Consider the following 17,997-nt stretch of genomic DNA (forward strand, 5'->3'; position numbering starts at 1 on the left):
GGTGAACAACAAGAAAAACAATACATTACAGAAAATCCAATAAAATACATTAAAAGCAGTTCAATAAAAATAATAAAAATAATATTGGAGGATTGGAGAAGATAAAATAGCTTTCGCTGTTTCTCTAAGGCCAGATTCTTCTGTTTTTATTTTTGGGGTTGTGGGTTGGTAATCCTTGAACTCGCATAGTCTTATTTGCACAGCCCGCCCGCCTTTGGAAAATTGTGACTCCCAACACCCCATTTGATTTTTCTTAAAAAGGTTCCTTGCACTCCCAGGAGTTGCAGGAAATATACCCCCTCTCTACTTAGTGGTTTTAGGTCTGGGGGACTTTTTTCAAAGCTGAAAAGAAGCAAAAGTCACCATGGTTTTTAGACAAATGTTCCACTGACCTAAAACATGTTAAGGAGGCAAAAATGTGCTAAAGGTGACCCCTGTGCTCCATGGAGGATGTGAGAAGCCTTTTTAAAGTAAAATGTTGGGGCCCCTGAGGTTTTGCAGGTTGCCTACCCCAGGCTCCATGAACCACAGGGTGGCATGTGGTACAATCAATATGTAGATCAAGGGTGGGCAAAGTGAGGTCCATGGGTCATATTTGTGGTCCACAAGGTCAAGAAAATTAGACCCAAGGGAGGCATCTAAAAAACAAAGAGACTTTTGAGTCCCTTTTTGATGTTAAAAGACTAAAGACCTTGCCAAGGACTAAAATGGTGAAGCGGCAGTCTAAAATGTGGTGAGATTACCAGTACATCCATGGAGGCATTTGGGACCAAAATATTTGTTTAGTTCTTTTTTTGTGAGAGGTGCAGCCATCCTAGTTTTCCCGAGATACTGATACAGTTTGTAGTTGACATTTAGATTTATCTCTCCTTTTCATCAGACAAAATGGGGCAGTGGCTATACTGAACTGCTACTTAGAGTCAATCAGGTCCAATAAATGGAGACTCGGTTCAGAAAAGACTGACATGCTGTAAGTAGGTGGTACATCTGCCCAGCAAAGTGATGCTCAGTTGGATCTAGATGGAGTTACACTCCCCTAGAAGGACAGGCTCAGCGTTGGCCTGCTGACCTCAGTTGCATGGAGCATCAGCTTCAGGTGAAATACCAGCTGTGCATTACCTAGGCAGATTGAGTCTGTGGTGCAGTTATCTCTGCACATGTAACTTCCTGCCTAGATTATTGCTGTGGGGATACCATTGAATGGGGATACCAGTGAAACCAGTTTAAAAACTTCAGTTAGTTCAGACTACAACAGTAAGGCAATTGCCTTGGACTTGTTCCTTCAAATACATCATAACCATAAACCAGAAGCCCTGATGGCACAGTGGTTAAATGCCAGTCCTGCAGCCACAGTGTTTAAGTTTAATTCTGGAGGGCTCCAAGGTTGACTCAGCCTTCCGCAGGTCATTAAAATAAGTACCCAGCTTGTTGGAGGCAATTGGCTTACACATTGTAAACTGCTTAGGGAGTGCTAGTTCACTGATAAGCAGTAAATACATGTACTTGCTATTACTGTAATCTACCCCATTCATTCAGGTCCTCTGGAGGACGTTTACTACTACAGGCCAAAACTAGACTAACAACTGTCACCTAGAGGACATTTTCATCAGCTACTCTTAGACTATGGAATGACCTGCTAGGAGAGATTTGACAGCTGTCTGAATGTAAATCAGTATTAAAGACCTATCTCTTCCAGCAGGCCTACCCAGTCGATTTTAAACTATGAACTTTGGCTCCACTTTCTCGATCCTAACAACAGCCCCAGAGCACTGTTTTGTTTGCTTCAGCAGAGGTGAAGTTTTAATCTCCTGTTGCACACCTTTCCATTCTTTTACGTGCTTCATTCTGCCATCTCTGCCAGGCACCCTGTTCATTTTGTGTTGCAGAAAATATGCTTCTTTCCACTCCTTTGTTAACTTAGCACTGCTTGCTATCAGTGGTTGTATGTTGACTATAGTGCCAGCAGGTGGAAGCACTGATCTGGCAATGATCCCTTTTTCCTTTCCCTCTGGAGCAATGTATTTATTGTGTGTTTTCATTCTAGTTGCTTTTCAATTTTATTATAATCAGCCACTCTTGTTTTTGTTCTGGGAGAAAAGGTGGAATATAATTGTAATAAATCAGGGACTGACAGCCGCTGAAAATCCACAGACATGCCATTTCCCACTCCATGGGCTGCGTTTCTGGATTAGTAAATGATTTGGGATATGTGTAAAAAAAAGGTATCATTGGGGCTTATTTTAGCCAATATCTCATCCCTGGAGCAGCTCTGGTCTATTTTTCCCAGTGTGATGCATATACACAAACACAATCACATGAGCTGCACAAAAAAGCACAACAGTGAACACAGTTTTTGCCACTGAAATGAATGACGGTTAGGTTCCTTAGGCAGATTGCTTTCCTTATTTTAAACACAATCAGTGTAACTGTCCCTTTTTCTCATGCAAGGTACATTTGGTTCAAGTTTGTTCCAGAGCCTCAGTTGAAGTTGTGGCTTATCTCAAGCTTCCTCATACTGGTGCTCTTCAGACGTGTTGGACTTGAAGAGGAATTATTTCCTGCAGTAATTCCAGGAGAAATGAGAAGGCCATGCTTGTGAATCAAGGATCCAACTTTATTGAAAGAAATGCATTTCTGTCCCATACACTGGCAGACCCAAATCTCAACCATGAGCTCAGTTCTTGGACATTTCTAATACAGACATTGTACATTGTACATTGTACATGCTCCTGGGTAACTCTCCATCCAACTAACATTTGTGACCAGATGTTTAGATTATCTTCCAAGGCCAGATGTCAAAATTGGCCTTCTGCAGATTCCTTGCTATCAGAAGACCTTTAACCAGGGTGAAAAAGAGATGCCTGTGTTAGCTTGTTTTTCTGGAAGAAAGATCCCTGAAACCAAAGTACAAACTTCTAAAGAAATTCAAGTATTTTTCTAAGTTAGCCTAAGCAAAGCCTTCTTAGTGCCTCTTTCTTCTACAAGTCAAATGGAAAGGATAAGACCTAAATCACTGTGTGCGTGTATATAACACTCAAAGGTATATAACAAATATAATAACTCACTAAAATAGTCAATTACTCAAATTAACATGACACCGTCCAAAGTGCAAATAGTAGTATGAGAGTAAGTCCATCGTTGAGGGAAAAAAGATGGGCCATGGTCTCATCCAGTTCTTCATTCAGACAGAAGCTAGACACCTTTCAACTAGTAATTCAGCTGGCAAGAACATAGTAGGTGATCCTCTGCATACTGGAAATACCTGTTACCTATTTAATCTGACCAGAAGAAATGAACTTCATTCAGACTGAGAATTTCAAAAAGTCTTCCCAGAAACAACCTGAAAATCTCATCCAAATATTTGTGTTGGCCAAATTTAAGAGGTACAGCTATTTGCAGTATGGAGAAGTGTTAAAAACAGAGGAGGCAACACCAGTTCAATGCAGTATTTGACGGAAAGAACCTGGGTTTTTCCAAAAAATGTGAATGTAGGAGGTAAGTGATATTGACAGGACCAGTTCTTAGCAGAGGCAACTAGTTGTTCCATACCATGGGTCAATAAAAATTCCAAAATATATAGATTAATTGCAGAGTTTTTCTTCACAGTGATCTGAAACTATAAGATAATGATGACAGAGGATGAATCCTACTGCTTATTTCTTTATACATTATTCCCTGGAGATCTTAGAAAGTTGGAAGGGAACACAAGGGCCAACTAATCCACCTTCTGGCATGCAGGAATACACAACTAAAGCATTCCTGAAAGATGTCCATATAACTGCTGTTTTTCTGACTTTTGGCGAGTCTATCATGAGATTTACTTGGCAAGATTTCTTTGGAAGAGGTTTGTCATTGCCTTCCCCTATTGCTTTTCTTGAGAGCATGAGACTTGGCCAAGATCACCCAGGGGGTTTCATGGCCGAGCTAGGGATCAAACCCTGATCTCCAGAGTCACAGTCCAACATTCAAACCACTATGCCACATTGCCTCTTATACTGTACACTGGCTATCCCTTGGTATCTGCTGAGGTTTGGTTCCAGGATCCCCTGTGGATACAAAAATCCATGGATGCTCAAGTCCCATTGTATACAATGGCAAAGTAGAATGATGTCCCTTATATAAAATGGCAAAATCAAGGGTTGCTTTTGGAAATTTATATTTTAAACATTTTCAAGCTGTGGAGGGTTGAATGTGTGAATAATAAAATCCGTGGATATGGAAGGCTGACTGCATGTCTTACATTCACCTTTATCCGGCAGGAGAAGTACTGTTCTCTGTGTGTGAATGTGCCTTCAAGTTGCCCATCAATCTATGGTGACCCCATGAATTTCATAGGGTTAGATTAAGAATGGGAACACAGAAAATCCCCCCCCCCCAAATTGTATCTCTCAGTCTACGTGGAGTAACTCTCCAGCCTCCACCCCGTAATGTGTCAGATCTCTAGCTCAGCATTATCTCATCCATGCAGGCTATTTAGAGCCAGGTACCAAGAGCTGGAAGAGGAAAAGATCAAGTTGGTCTCCTAGCAACTGTTTGCCAATTGGACTTGCAGGGACTCTCCTGGTTGCTAAGGATGGTTGCCATGATACAGGGATGGAGTGAGGAGGGGATGAGTGGCCAGAAGAGGAGAGGCTAGGAAGCAGAGCTGGCAGAAAGGAAGGGACAAGTTACACTGCAACAGGTGGTACATGTGGCCTTGCCTGCCAGCAATTGGTTGCCACAGCCACACTGCAGAATTGCTTACTTTTTGTGATGCTTTTTGTGTGAGCCAGCATGTCATGTATCCACACTGGCAAATTGAAACTTATATCCCCTTTGCCACATCCAGATCGGCTCTTCAAGTGATGAAAAATGACCGGTAGATCATATTGCCAGCTGACATTTTCCAGACTAATGACTATCCTAGCTGCAAAAGAGACTTGACTACTGACTTAGATTTTACTTCCATGCAGATTTGGTTTAATTGTTTGCATTTTTTTTCTCCTTAAATCAGATATACTTCTTTTTGTTGTTCTGAGGATGTCCAAAAGACACTGAATGCTATCGCCTGGGAGTCTTAAGGCCCAGGTCTCAGTGCATGCTTCAAATTGATTTATTCACTTAGGATTCAGATTCTTACTCTCCTCTCTCTGAACCTTTCTGCTTTGACCATTTCAAGGAACTGGAGCTAGCAAGCAGCTTGGTGTTATGGTCAATGCAAAAGGTCAAATGTATTGATGAGTAAATCAATGGGTCTATCTCTCAGACTGCTTCCTGCTTATTTAGGCTCAAAGTCTGTCAAAAAACCAGAATTCCCTCCCTCCTTTTCCTCCTTCCACCTCCTTTTTTACTCTATTTTTATCTGTCCTTTGCAGACGAATTCTTTCTTCCACTCCATGCAATCCCAATTATATTGTTTCTGTGGAAAAACCAGAAATACTTTACCCTCTTCCTTTGTAGCAAATGCTCTCTGTAAAGTATGGATCCCCATGAGTTCTCCTGATCGCATCCGATTTTGGAAGCTAAGCAAGACGAAGATGGGGATATGCATTATTTCACATACTTCAAAATGTGATAAGCTACCTCTGTGGTATTAACGGATCCTGCCATTTATTCCTCCTCCGGAGAGGGCATCAGGACGTTTTGCCCCCCGTGTCCTATCCAGACGAAGCCCGTTTCTAAATAAATATAGTTCCCATCCCTGTCCATCTTCTGCAAAGACTGAACCAGCAGTAGGTTTTAATGAAGCTGGACAGGTCTGTAATGAAGAATGGAGGGATAACAGGTGCAAAGAGGAAATGCAGGATCAATACCCACAATCCAATTCATTAGCTGGCTTTTAAAGAGACACAAGCAACCTGTCAATACCCCTGTACTCATCCGAAGCCCATTAATTCTTAACTGATGGTCATTTGGCTGATTTTGACAGGCAGAAATTGGATTTCCGAGAGCCTCTCTTCTAAAAGTGGAAAATACTTGGCACAGGGGAAGGTTGTAACTAAGGGAAGCTGCTACAAACAGAGGTAGATGTCCGAACCAGAGGAAGGTCCAGTCCTCCAAAATAGGGCTCCGGAGGCCTCTTGTATCCTATTAGGGAAATTGAGGGGAAGGAAATTAGTAGCACCTTTAAGACTGATTCATTTCAACATGAACGTTCATGGGTATCAATCCACTGATGGATTAAAAAGGTACAGGTATTTAATCAGCATTACTACATACCGTATATACTCGACTATAAGTTGACCTCACGTATAAGTCAAGAGCAGATTCTGGGGCCAAAATCATAGATTTTGATATGACCCACAGCTAAGTCGAGGGTAAAAATTAGGGGCATGTAACAAAGGATGTAAAGGATGAAAGAAAGGAAAACAATGCCAAAGAACTTACTAAACTTCTGCAGTTATAACTGTTTGTGGTCACACTAAAGGCTGGATGGATGAAAGAGAGTAGCAGGTGGTCAGTGCTTCCAGGACAGATTATATTTTTGCCTTTTACCAGGGTATGGTTCCTTTTTTTGATAAGAGTTAAAGTACAGTACTTACATTGACCGGTGGATAAGTCGACTCAGGTTTTTTGGGTCAATTTTTCTGACTAAAATTTCTAGACTTACACATGAGTATATACAGTAGTTCTGGGAGAGGGATCAGAATGTAACAGGAGATAGAAAAATGCAAGCTGTGACCTTTCCAAGGATTTTGTACAGGTCGTTGTTGATAACTGCCCTCAAGTCAGCCCCAATTCATGGCAACCCTTTGGGTGAGTTATCTCCAAGACCTGCTATTCTCCACTGCTCTGCTCGAGTCATGTAGACACAGGCCCATGACCTCCTTCACTGAATCTATGCATCTAATGTGCGGTCTTTCTCTCTTTCTACTGCTTTCAACCTTCCCTAGCATTATTGTCTTTTCACGTGCGTCATACCTTCTCATGATGTGGCCAAAGTACAACAACTTCAGCTTCATCATCTTGGCTTCTAAGGAGATAACAGATTAAGTTTAAGAAAGAATAGAGAGGCCTAATTTGTTTAACGACCCATTTCTTTGTTTTCTTAGCTGTCCAAGCACTCTTCTCCAGCACCACATCTCCAATGAGTTTATTTTCTTCCTGCTGGCTTTCTTCACTGTCCAGCTCTCACATCCATACATGGTGATGGGGAATATGATGGCTTGGACTATTCTAACTTCTTTCCTTTACTGCTTGTTTTCCTTGTGTACCAGGTACACGTCACTTAACAAAATAAATGTGTTCCGGAACATTTCTTCTTTAACAGAAAATTTAGCAGAAATAACACAGGAAGGATAGGGATAGGTTCCTACATTGCAAACAAACAAACAAATTAATAAATAAGAGCAGTTCCACTTGTTTCCACAAAGGTTTTGATCAAAACTGACAGAGAGCAGAGGGTGCAAACACCCAATGTAGATGCATCCTAAGAAGCAGAATGTAGAGCGATCTTGTGGCTCCTTTGAGACTAACTGAAAGAAGTTGGCAGCATGAGCTTTCATACACTTAAGTCTACTACTACTACTTCTAACAAGCAGAGTTAGCAAATGTTACTATTTTTGGACTACAGGTCCCAGAATACCCAGCTAGTATGGGCTATGGCCATGGTGGCTAAGGGATTTTGGGAGTTATAGTCCAAAAAAGTAAGATTTCCTAGCTCTGCTAATTTAATTTTACACAATGTTTTAAGACTTAATGAATAAATATTGTTTTAAAGAAAGAAAGAAAGAAAGAAAGAAAGAAAGAAAACCATCTTTTGAACATCCTGAGATGTTGTTTCTTCTTTGCCCATGGTCACTCTAAATATTACTGAAGTAAGAAATCAAGTAAGAGTTAAGAGGCATGTCGGTGAGGCTTGGCATACCAGACTGGCGACTCCGTTGTGTGCAATACACACTCAGCATGCTCAGCAATTGACCCTGGTTAGTAAAAAAGGAGCTGAGAGCATGATAAAAATGACTTTTATCCGTATCCTTTAATCGTATGCTGATTGACACCAGACTGGCAAGCAACCAGCTCCCTTCTCTACACTTTTCTTGCTGCAATTCCCAGCTCAGGAGCCCACGCTTTTAATGATGCCATTGATTTGGCTTTGGCAGCTGCTCAACAGCCCCTTGAAAACACCTCAAGGCTGAAAGAAAGCAGGCAAAATGGTCCTTTGAATGTAGCCTTTGCCCCTGTGACCATGCCAGGGGTTGGGAAGAAGGCAATGCTGGCCTTTTGCTCTGGCCATGATGAAGCACGGGCAAAGTGGGAGACCTTGTGGATTTTGCCTCTTATTGGATGATCCTTTAAATTATCTCTTGAGTGCTGATTAACACAGCAGCACTGAAGCTATAAAGATTTCCATGTAGAACTATTTAGGCCACATTCCCACTTACAAATAAATCACTTTGCGATCTGAATTGATGGATCGGTTCAGCAGCGGAGCGTAGTTCACGCTACATTTGCCCCGATCGCATTTTCTTGCTGTGAAATAAAATAACCCACTTGTGGTTCACATTGGTGAATGAATCAGTTCAAAATGGACCCTCTCCAGTTGGCCAAAGGGCAAATTTCACACTTGCTGTAATGACTGGGCCACCTTATTGCAGCTGCTGGGTGATTAATAAAGGTTTCTCAGCTAAACTTCAGGAATGCCGAGGGTATGTCCTTTCAGTCCTTTGGAGCTCCTTTCGGCACCGCTAAAAGGGCACCACAAGCGACCTGCAGTGGCGTGCACACGTAACAGCTGCGGTGCAGCCGTGACGTCATAATGGTGGTACCCATGTAGACAGGGCGTCACCATTTTGATGCTGCGGTTACATGCTAGGGTTGGCAAAGCGCCGGTCTGGATACCGCCTATGTCTCCCAGGCCTGGAACCTCTGCTAGGGAAAGGCTAGGCTGCTAAGCCACAGGGTCCACTGAAGGCGATACAACAGAGCTAGGGCCTGGCTGAGCCAACTCTCCAGGAGCTGGGAGAGCAGAGCTGGGGCCTGACTCAGCCTCAGGTTCCCTCTGCACCTGAGGGGTCAAGTCCTCCTCATCGTCCTCTGCATCCTCCTCGTGACTGGCCATGACACTTGAAGACACACAACAACAATTATGGAATATTAAAATTAGATAAAAACTTCTGGAAGTCTTCTAATACAGTTCTTCAGAGAAGATGCCAGCCACAGATGCTGGCGAAACATCAGGAATAAACTCTTCTAGAAAATGTCCACATAGCCTGAAAAACCCACAAAAAACTATGGATGCCAACCATGAAAACCGTTGACTTCACAATATGTTACCTGTCCCTGGCAAGCTGAGAAAAAAATAACTGCCAGTTCCCACACATCAGACAGCTTCATGAGCCTTGCTCTAATGCAGTGGTTCTTAAACTTTGGCCCTCTACGTGTTTTTGACTTCAATTCACAAAAACCCTAGCCAATATAGCCAATGGGCAGGGGATTCTGGGAGATCAAGTCCATACCATATGGCATGCCAAAGCTTCAGAATAATGGATCTAGTCCAACTACATCCCTGACAGAGGAACATGCAGCAGGAACACACATGGTCATCTGGGGTTGTTTCACACTACACAGTTATAGCATTATGACTGACTCTGTCTGTCATGATAACATCCTATGGAGTCCTGTAGTTTGACAAGCAATATTTAGTATTCTCAGCCAGAGAATTCTAATGTCTTTCCAAACTGCAAATCCCAGGATTCCACAGGATGTAGCATAGGCAGTTAAAGTAGAATAATAGGGTTATAACTGCATAGTGCAAACGGGTCCCTAATCTGAATTGTCCTCGCTGTGGTGAGAGGAGATGTCTTTCACATTAACTTAAAGGATAATCATTATTTCTGAATAAGCTTCTATATATTACTACAAGCTCATGCAAAACCTATGGATACGTTATGTAACTCACTGTCGTCTTTCATCTTCATCCCATCCCCAACATGGAGCTACATTCCTCCCCCCACTTTTTTTTTTTTTTTTTTTTGGTCATGCCTAAAATGGCCAGCCTAGTTGCCCCCTGTTATCTTGGTACTCTTGATTCCATGCTGAAACCTTTTTCCATCAGCTCTCTGCACATTGCATTAGACCTTGTCCGGTGGGGTTACAAACATGGTTTGGCTCTCTTCCTTTCCCCTGCAGTACTGGGCTTGGCTTGGGACTTGCCAGAGTGAGTCATTTTGAGTCTTGCAAATACCTTTCTGCATTGCACCTGCTCTTTCAGGCAGACGGATGTCTGGACTGCATCGGCTGAGCTTGCAGGATGACAGAAAGGCTGGGGGACTCGGACAGATGGAATGTCAAGACAGAGGGGAGGAATGGGGTCCTTTTCAGCCTCTTCACAGCCTGAACTAGGGAAGGTTGGCAGCTCTATCTTGGTTTCCTTGCCAGGTTACAACTTGGAGACAAAGCTGTGGTCAAAGTGAGACTGGAGAGTGCACCACCCCACCTGGAATATTGACTTTCTTCTCCCAATAAATAAAAGCCTTTGAAAATTGTGACACTGACAGGTTCTGTTTATAGCAGGGAGTGGGAATAGCATCATTGTTTAGATCAGTTTTTCTCAAACTCTGGCCTTTCAGGTGTTTTGAATTTTGGCTCCCAGAATCCCAGACCATTGGCTAAGATGGCTGAGGCTTCTGGGAGTGGATGCCCAAATACCTGGAGGACCAGGGTTTAGGAATCGAGGTCCAGATGACATTGGACTTCAGCTTTCAGCATTCCTAGAGGGAACAGGTAAGGAATGCTGGGAGTTTCAGTCCAATAACATCTGGAGGCCACCCACATCACTCCTACCCGAGCCTTAAAGAAAGGGGTCTAAGTCTTATGGCAAGGGTAGGAATCATGTGGTTCATGAGTCTCATATGGCTTTTGGGAAGCCAATATACTCCAAAGCTCTGGTGCCTCCCTGCAAGTTTTGGGTGTGTGCACACACACCTGGTTTTCAGACAAAAAGCCCACCTCATACTGAAAAGCTAGAAACCTACTTTGCAGGACTGTTACATGCCATTTCAGAGCACTCCATCCTGAAACAGTCTATCCTGCTCCGATGGCTTGAGATGGGATGGGAAGTGATACGCCACCCCCTTTGGTCACCCAAAATGTTGGCCATGATGATGTCCTCTGGAGGTTAGGAGCAGTTGAAAATTAGGCAGTGCAACATCCTGACTCTGGATCATGCCCACCCGTATACTGTGGCTAGTATACCTTGCAACATTTCACAGGTGAAAACTGGGGCGCATGTGGTCACGCAATGTCAGAGTGTGGCCAAGATGGCCATAGTTATGAATGAGGAAGAAGAGACAAACTAGGAGAGGCTGCAGCAGTTTGCTTTTGCCTCAGCTTGCTAACAAGGACAAGACTCTGCCCTCTCCTCTCCTCTCTGTCCTGTTGAGTTAACTGAATGCAAACTACTTTTTCACTTTAAATTCAGAAGCATGAGAAAAGAAAGCCAAAACGGATTGGGAGAGTAACAGCTTGCTCTGCACTGCGCCTCTCTGCATGCCATTGAAGCACTTCTATTCTCTTCCCAAGGGGAGACAGTTGTAAAAGTGTGTCTTTTGTCATGCTGGAACCACCAGTTTGGCAAAAGGTACGCTTTTATGACTGTTTCCCTGGGGAAGAACAGAAGTACTAGGACAGCATACAGAGAGGAAAAAGCCACTATCTCCCGATCTGTTTCGGCTTTCTTTTCTCATGCAATAAAGCTCCCAGGTTGAAGAGACTAAACTAAGCTGAAGACAAAGGGAGAAAGTGAGTGGAGGAAAGAGATACAGCTGAAAAGCAGCTGAAGAAGTGGAACAACAGACGATAATGGGGTCCGTGCCTGGCAAATAGTTCAGCTGGAGGGTATGGGCTACTTCAAATTAAAACAGAACTGTTTAATCAATTGCTGAATTGTAACTTAACATTTATATAAATCCCATTGATTCAGTGCATCTACTTTAGTTGGGACTATCAGCTGGATTCCAGCCCAAGAGATTTCTTTAGAACGGGAGGGGGGGGGAATAGTTGTTGTTGTTGTTGTTGTTGTTTTAAATACATACCCTTCCAATTTATACAAGAGAAGTTGAAATGAAAAAGAAAAAGAGTCAACATTATGGCAGAAAATACTGTTAAACTTACTGATGCAGCTTTCTCAAGATAATCAACATGTAAAAGTGATGCTAAAAAACCATTCCTCCCGAAGCCTTACAACTGTGAGCTCAGCAGGGTGTTCAAACAGGATAAGGGATAAATTAAGGGAATATATAGCCTACTGTCAGACAAAGTCTACCAAGGCAGTGAACAATAATATAAACACAAAATTGTCCTTAAATAACATTGTATTCAAATATTGAAAATGGGGGGGGGGGGGGGAGTACAGAAAACCAAGAATACATTCAGCTAGTGCCAACCAGTTTCCAAAGCCATTCCAACAAACCAGCAGTATGCCCAGCAAAATACTGCCAGGTCAAGCCATTTCATTTCAATACCTTTTTGACTATCAAGATTGAAGCAGTCAGTGATGCAGCTCTTGTATAATATTTGCTGTTTATCTACAGCTTCTACAAGTGGACTAACTCAGAACTTGTGTGACTTGTCTTCCCAATTCAACATTGGATTAAAAGGGAGGAGGAGAGGAGCCAAAGTGGAGTGAGAATAAGGCCCAGTGGAGCTGGAGCAGCATCCTGTAGATTAAATCTTCTGTAGAGAAGATGAACAATTGCAAATGGATGACAGAGTAAAAGCAGAACTTGTTAACTGCCCTTGAATTGGCCCTGATTCATGGTGACTCCATGGATGAGACATCTCCAAGACTCCCTCTCCTCCACTGCTCTGCTTAGGCCTTGTAGATTCAGGCCCATGACCTCTCTGGTTGAGTCTATCCATCTGGCATGTGGTCTTCCTCTCTTTCTGCTGCCCTCTTTCTTCTTTCCAAACTCCTATTTTGCCTCTGTCTTCTCCTAAAAGAAAAAAAAATGTGTTTAAAATGGTAGAAACAGAACAAATAGTGCAATGAAGGGACATTCAACAGAGGAAGGTGGTTAAGGAGAAAAACTGTCTACAAGCCAAATCCTATAAGGGATGATTGAAAAGGTTGAGTATGTAAGTCTAGAGAAGGCAAGACTGAACAGGGATGCAATAGTCAAATATGAGAAGGATTATCACTTTGAAGATGGAATGGGCATCTATACTGTTGCTTTACAGGATAGAACCAAAAAGAAAAGGGACTCTGACTAAACATTAGGAAGAACATGCTCCTCAGCAATAAGATCTGCTTAATCCTTCAGGTGGTAGACTCTCCTTTTAAAAAGAGGTTGGATGCTCATCTCTTAGGAATGCTTTAGCAAAGGAGACCCCTCTGGCAGTGGGTTAGAGCAGATGATCCTTGGGATCCCTTGTAAATGGATGATTCTTGTTTGAAGGACCTTGTTTGGTACCTGTCAGAATGTCACGTGATTGACTGGATCCAAAATCAAATCCACTTAAAGCCAGAATGAAACAACCATGGGATGAGCGGGAGGTCGAAATGTGAGTAATTGCTTCCCTCTTTCTTCCTCTTGGCCAAGGCCTTAAGATGGCCTCTTGAAAACTCTGCATTGCCATTAAGCTAACAAGGGCAAATTCTCCCGCTGTTGACCTTTAAGACTGCAGTAATTTATCTGATGTTTACCCATAGTGACATGCAATCCCTGCTGGGGATTTAATTATTAACCCAGATTGCTCCAATAAAGCTGCAGGGTGGCAATTACTAGGTGGTATTTATGATCAGGTATACACATCTCTCTCCCTCGCCCCATTTGTTTGCCTGATTTTATTCTTCCTACTTCATCCTAGAGTTCTCTCCAGCTTCTTCAAGGCTAGATGGATCTGAGGGATACATGGAGCCACTTTCTGGGTACAGGTTAGAGAAATGCAAACCTATTAGGGGAAGGAAGAAATAGCGATCAGGCTGGTAGGGGCTGCCAACTGACCATGAAAAAGGACAGCCTGCTGTTGTGCCTTTCACAGCATTTCCATCTGTAAAACAGCAGCAGAGGTTCCCCCCTCCAGAGCACTGCTGCTCACCTACTCAGTGCTCAAACTATGGGTAAAGGTGCAACTATGGAACCTAGCGGGAAGGTTGGCAGTGTATTAAACAGCATCAACTACCATCTGAAATGTCAAATGACAGATGGGATCTGCAATGTGGAGCACTCCTGTGCATGGTTCCAGCCAACAGACCTGCTCTGTCCCTTTCCAGGATATTCCATTCCCTCCCTGCCATGTTCTCCCCTTCAAGCTGATGCTAATTCCCCTTGAGCACACTTTGGATGTATCCAGACTGCAGAAATAGAGCAGTCTGAGCCCACTGTCATGGCTCCATCCTGTGAAATCCTGGGATCTGCAGTTTAGTGAAATGTTCAACCTGGTCTGTCGGAGAGATGTGCTGCCTCACCGAACAGTCATGGCAGTTAAAGTGGTGTCAAACTGCTTTATTGGTACAGTGTGGATACACCCCCAGTCTTCACAGAACTGGTTTCGCATTTACCATCTCAATATTTTAGCATTTTCCCCTCTCCTTTCTATTTCTGAAAAACTTGAGACTGTAGCTGGCCAAACCTGGAAAATGATTAGTTTTTCAACTATAACTTCCAGAAGTCTAGTCTAAAGCCTAGAGTGGATTCACTATCCTACTGATATCAAAGCCACCATCAGGCAATAAGAGCCTCAAGCTAAATCATGTTGGTATTTTGGGTGTAATGCTTCTGAGGCCCCCTCTTCCTGCTTCTGTTGGGACCTCCAGAGATCATCTATTTGCCACCACACATTGATTTGAGTTCTGCCTTTATAGCAATGCAGTAGGACATTGCTGGGATTCCACTGGCACTTGCCATCTCTGATGCTGCAGAGACATTTCCTTCCTTCCTTCCTTCCTTCCTTCCTTCCTTCCTTCCCTGGTAAAGGGTGGACTGAGCAAAGGCATATGAAAGAGGAGATGAGAGATAGTGAATTTTTAAAGGAAAATGTTATATTCTAAGAAAGAAAATGTCTTTAGACATAAGATTGGAAGTTACAAGTTACAGACAGATTTTCGTTAGATCATTTCAGCCAAGTCAGGAAAAATAACCAGATGCCTTGATGGGACTAGCTAATCCAATCTCCTAATTCTACTCACAGATCAGATGGGACCCGTAGTGCTTGATGTTCCCAGGGCAGCTGGGAATCTAGAGTCCTTTGTCAGCTTAGACAACTTCCCCAGGGTGGGACAGGAGTCCCTTCCTCCAGATGTCACTTTGTTATCATCTCTTTGAGTCTGTCTCCTGGTCCTTCTTCGGGCTTTTTTTATAACCTCTGCTGAGAAAGATTTCAAAGACTTGCAGCTGATCATCTCATAAGCAAATTGCTGTCTTGTCACCTCTGTGATGATGCTGACCCCCTGTTAAATGTAACTGAACTGCTTCACCTGACTAAAACTTTTGTTACCTGAGAAGAAAGCTCAGGTACTGGGAGAACTCCCATTATCACGACAGGTAGATAGAAACAGGATGTCTTGGTGGTCTTTCATTCATAGAGTTGCCATAAAGCTCTGGTTTTTATGTTTCATTTGGTGAACTTTGGTCCAGGTTGCCAACATTGTCTGTCCAGGGCTCCTTTGCTTTTACCAGTCAGGTAATGATCAGAAATATTCTGAGCTGGGAATGATTAGTTTAAAGTGAATCCACCACTTCCAATTTGCTCACAATTTCAACAACAATTTAAAATGTATTATCCTAATTAATAAATGCCAATGATGTTAAACGTTTGAGCAACAATTAACATTTTGCCCTAATTGTTATTGAGAAAGATAATTTAGGAGTTTTGGGAAACATTTTGAGCTATTTTTCATAGATCGAACCTGTTTTAAAAAATGAGCCGACATGTTAGTAATGATGTACATAGAAAAATAGGTTTCATAATTTTTCTCTTGGCATTTTAACAGCTACCCATTGATGCTCTAAAAATGATTTTCTGTCCTTCAAAACTAACTGTTCCAAGTTCTGGAAGTTTTGTCTGTTGATCTTTTCCCTGAGAACTAAGCATAAGGGCGTATCTCTGATGGCATATTTATGTTGTATTTTTTTCTACTTTCATCAGAAAGGATTAACTTTCCATCATTCCTGCACCCTAAAAACCTACTCTGAGGGGCAGCAGCATCTAGTGACTTTCAAGACTGTGGGCTGATGAATCTGTTCTTGGTTTTAGTCCAGATTTTTAAAAAGAGTTCTGCAAAGTGCCTAACTGTATTTTGGAGGACAGATTTGAACACCTTGGATAGTGCTTAGCAATGCTCCATAGCAGGATTTGAATACCATGGGGGGCTCCACATCTAGGAATTGAATGCCATGGAGGAGGAAGGAAAGAAAGTCCTATTTCTACTCCTGTTGGGTACCATGGTAAGTTGATTTTGACCAAGATTCTTCAACTATATGTCCCACTCACCTAGAAAAGGATACCCTAAAGGTACCTGGTCCCCTCTGATCCTGGAAGCTAAGCAGGGTCAGCCCTGGTTAGTTCTTAGACTGTAGGCTGTATTTCAGAGGAAGGAACTGGCAAAACCACCTCTGAGTAGTCCTTGCCTTAGAAAACTCTATTAAAGTCATGGGTCTCCATAGGTCAACAGTAAACTCGAATCAGTATGTAGAGAGATTGCGTAGCCCCTTTGAGACTAACTGAAAGAAAGAAGTTGTCAGCATGAAATTATGAAATTTCGTAAGTTTGTAATTTCATTGCGAGCATGAGCTTTCCTAGACTACAGTCTACTTCCTAAGATGCATTTAGCGGAGTAGAAACCAGTAAAGTTGCCTGATCAATCTCAAGATGTTCCCTGAGTCTCCAGTTTTCAAGGGTTGTCTCTAGGCAGGGGTTGAGGGTGCAGATTCTCAAGGGGGTCATCTCCAGGCAAGAGGAAGGGGCTGTGTGCAAATCTACAGCTCAGCTAGAAGAGATAGGGCGTTCTATAATTTTCAAGGTTTGGTTGCTGCAACTTGCAAAGACTTCCCAGAGGGCTTATATATTTACTTTGTGAGATTTTCCTTTCTCCCTCCATCTGTGTGGTGCAAGGGTGCACCCTTCATTCTGCTCTGCATTCACCTTCTGGCTAGGAGCGAGGAATAAATTAGTTATTCCTTATCCCATTTCCCTGAGTAGGAGAGAAGGATTAATCCCATCTTTGCACCTTGACTTTTAGCTAAGATCTGAGCCTTAATTTCTAAACCAAAGATAAGAAAGATGTTCTCTGTGTGTTTGTGTAATGAGAAATGGTGGGCAAGTGTGGTTAGTAATGAATCCTTAAAGCTAAATGATATCATCCAGGGCTGTCCTTGGTCTTAGGGTCTGGCTTGAAATCTCAAGGCTTGGGGCGATCCTTAACTGGCAACCCTCCTGTCTGTATACAGATCCCTTTTCTCAACATGAAAAGACCCTGTTGCAGCAGCAGGAGCTGCAGCAGAGACGAGAGGAAGGGTGTAATTACTCCTAAATAGACTGCCTTTGCCATGTTGCACATTAAGCATCAGATGTTCCTTAATGAAGCCTCATCTATTTTTAAGCACCTGGGCCCTGGGTGATTCACACGGAGGGTGTTCGCACATTATCTAGACAAGCTCAACACAAGCAATACAAATTAAAAATAGGCCTCCTTGAAAGAAGCCAAAGGGTGGCTATGATAGAGGGGATGCATGGATGAGGAAGGGCTCTCTTTCCTATGTGAGGTTGCTGAACCAAACAGCGAGATTGTTTTGGATCTGGGGCTGGGCTAACTGCTACACAGTGCTGTGCAGAGATGTGTACTGAGCCAGCAGCATCTGGAACGGGATGGTTCCTTCTCAATCTTTGGCAGCCAATGCAGCTTAGAACTGGGTAATGCCTACCTACCACCCAGACTTTCACATTTCAGGCAGGTTTGGCATGGCATGGGAGAATTGCAGGGCGTGTGTGGCTTGGAGGGGAGGAGATGGTTTGGTCTTGCCAGCCAGAACAAGGAAGAAATACAAAAGAAAGGGGTTTGCATTCTCATCCTCAAGT

At 42.9% G+C, this 17,997-nt stretch overlaps 1 protein-coding gene across 5 annotated transcripts in view; it reads left to right on the plus strand.

Annotated features, from left to right (window-relative positions):
- Nucleotides 1–17,997, plus strand: part of PATL2 (PAT1 homolog 2) — a 741,315-nt gene that overhangs the window by 48,225 nt on the left and 675,093 nt on the right. The window lies entirely within an intron of this gene.

The sequence above is a fragment of the Sceloporus undulatus genome, chromosome 6 (genome assembly GCF_019175285.1).
Source record: "Sceloporus undulatus isolate JIND9_A2432 ecotype Alabama chromosome 6, SceUnd_v1.1, whole genome shotgun sequence".
In the NCBI taxonomy this organism is placed as follows: Eukaryota; Metazoa; Chordata; class Lepidosauria; order Squamata; family Phrynosomatidae; genus Sceloporus; species Sceloporus undulatus.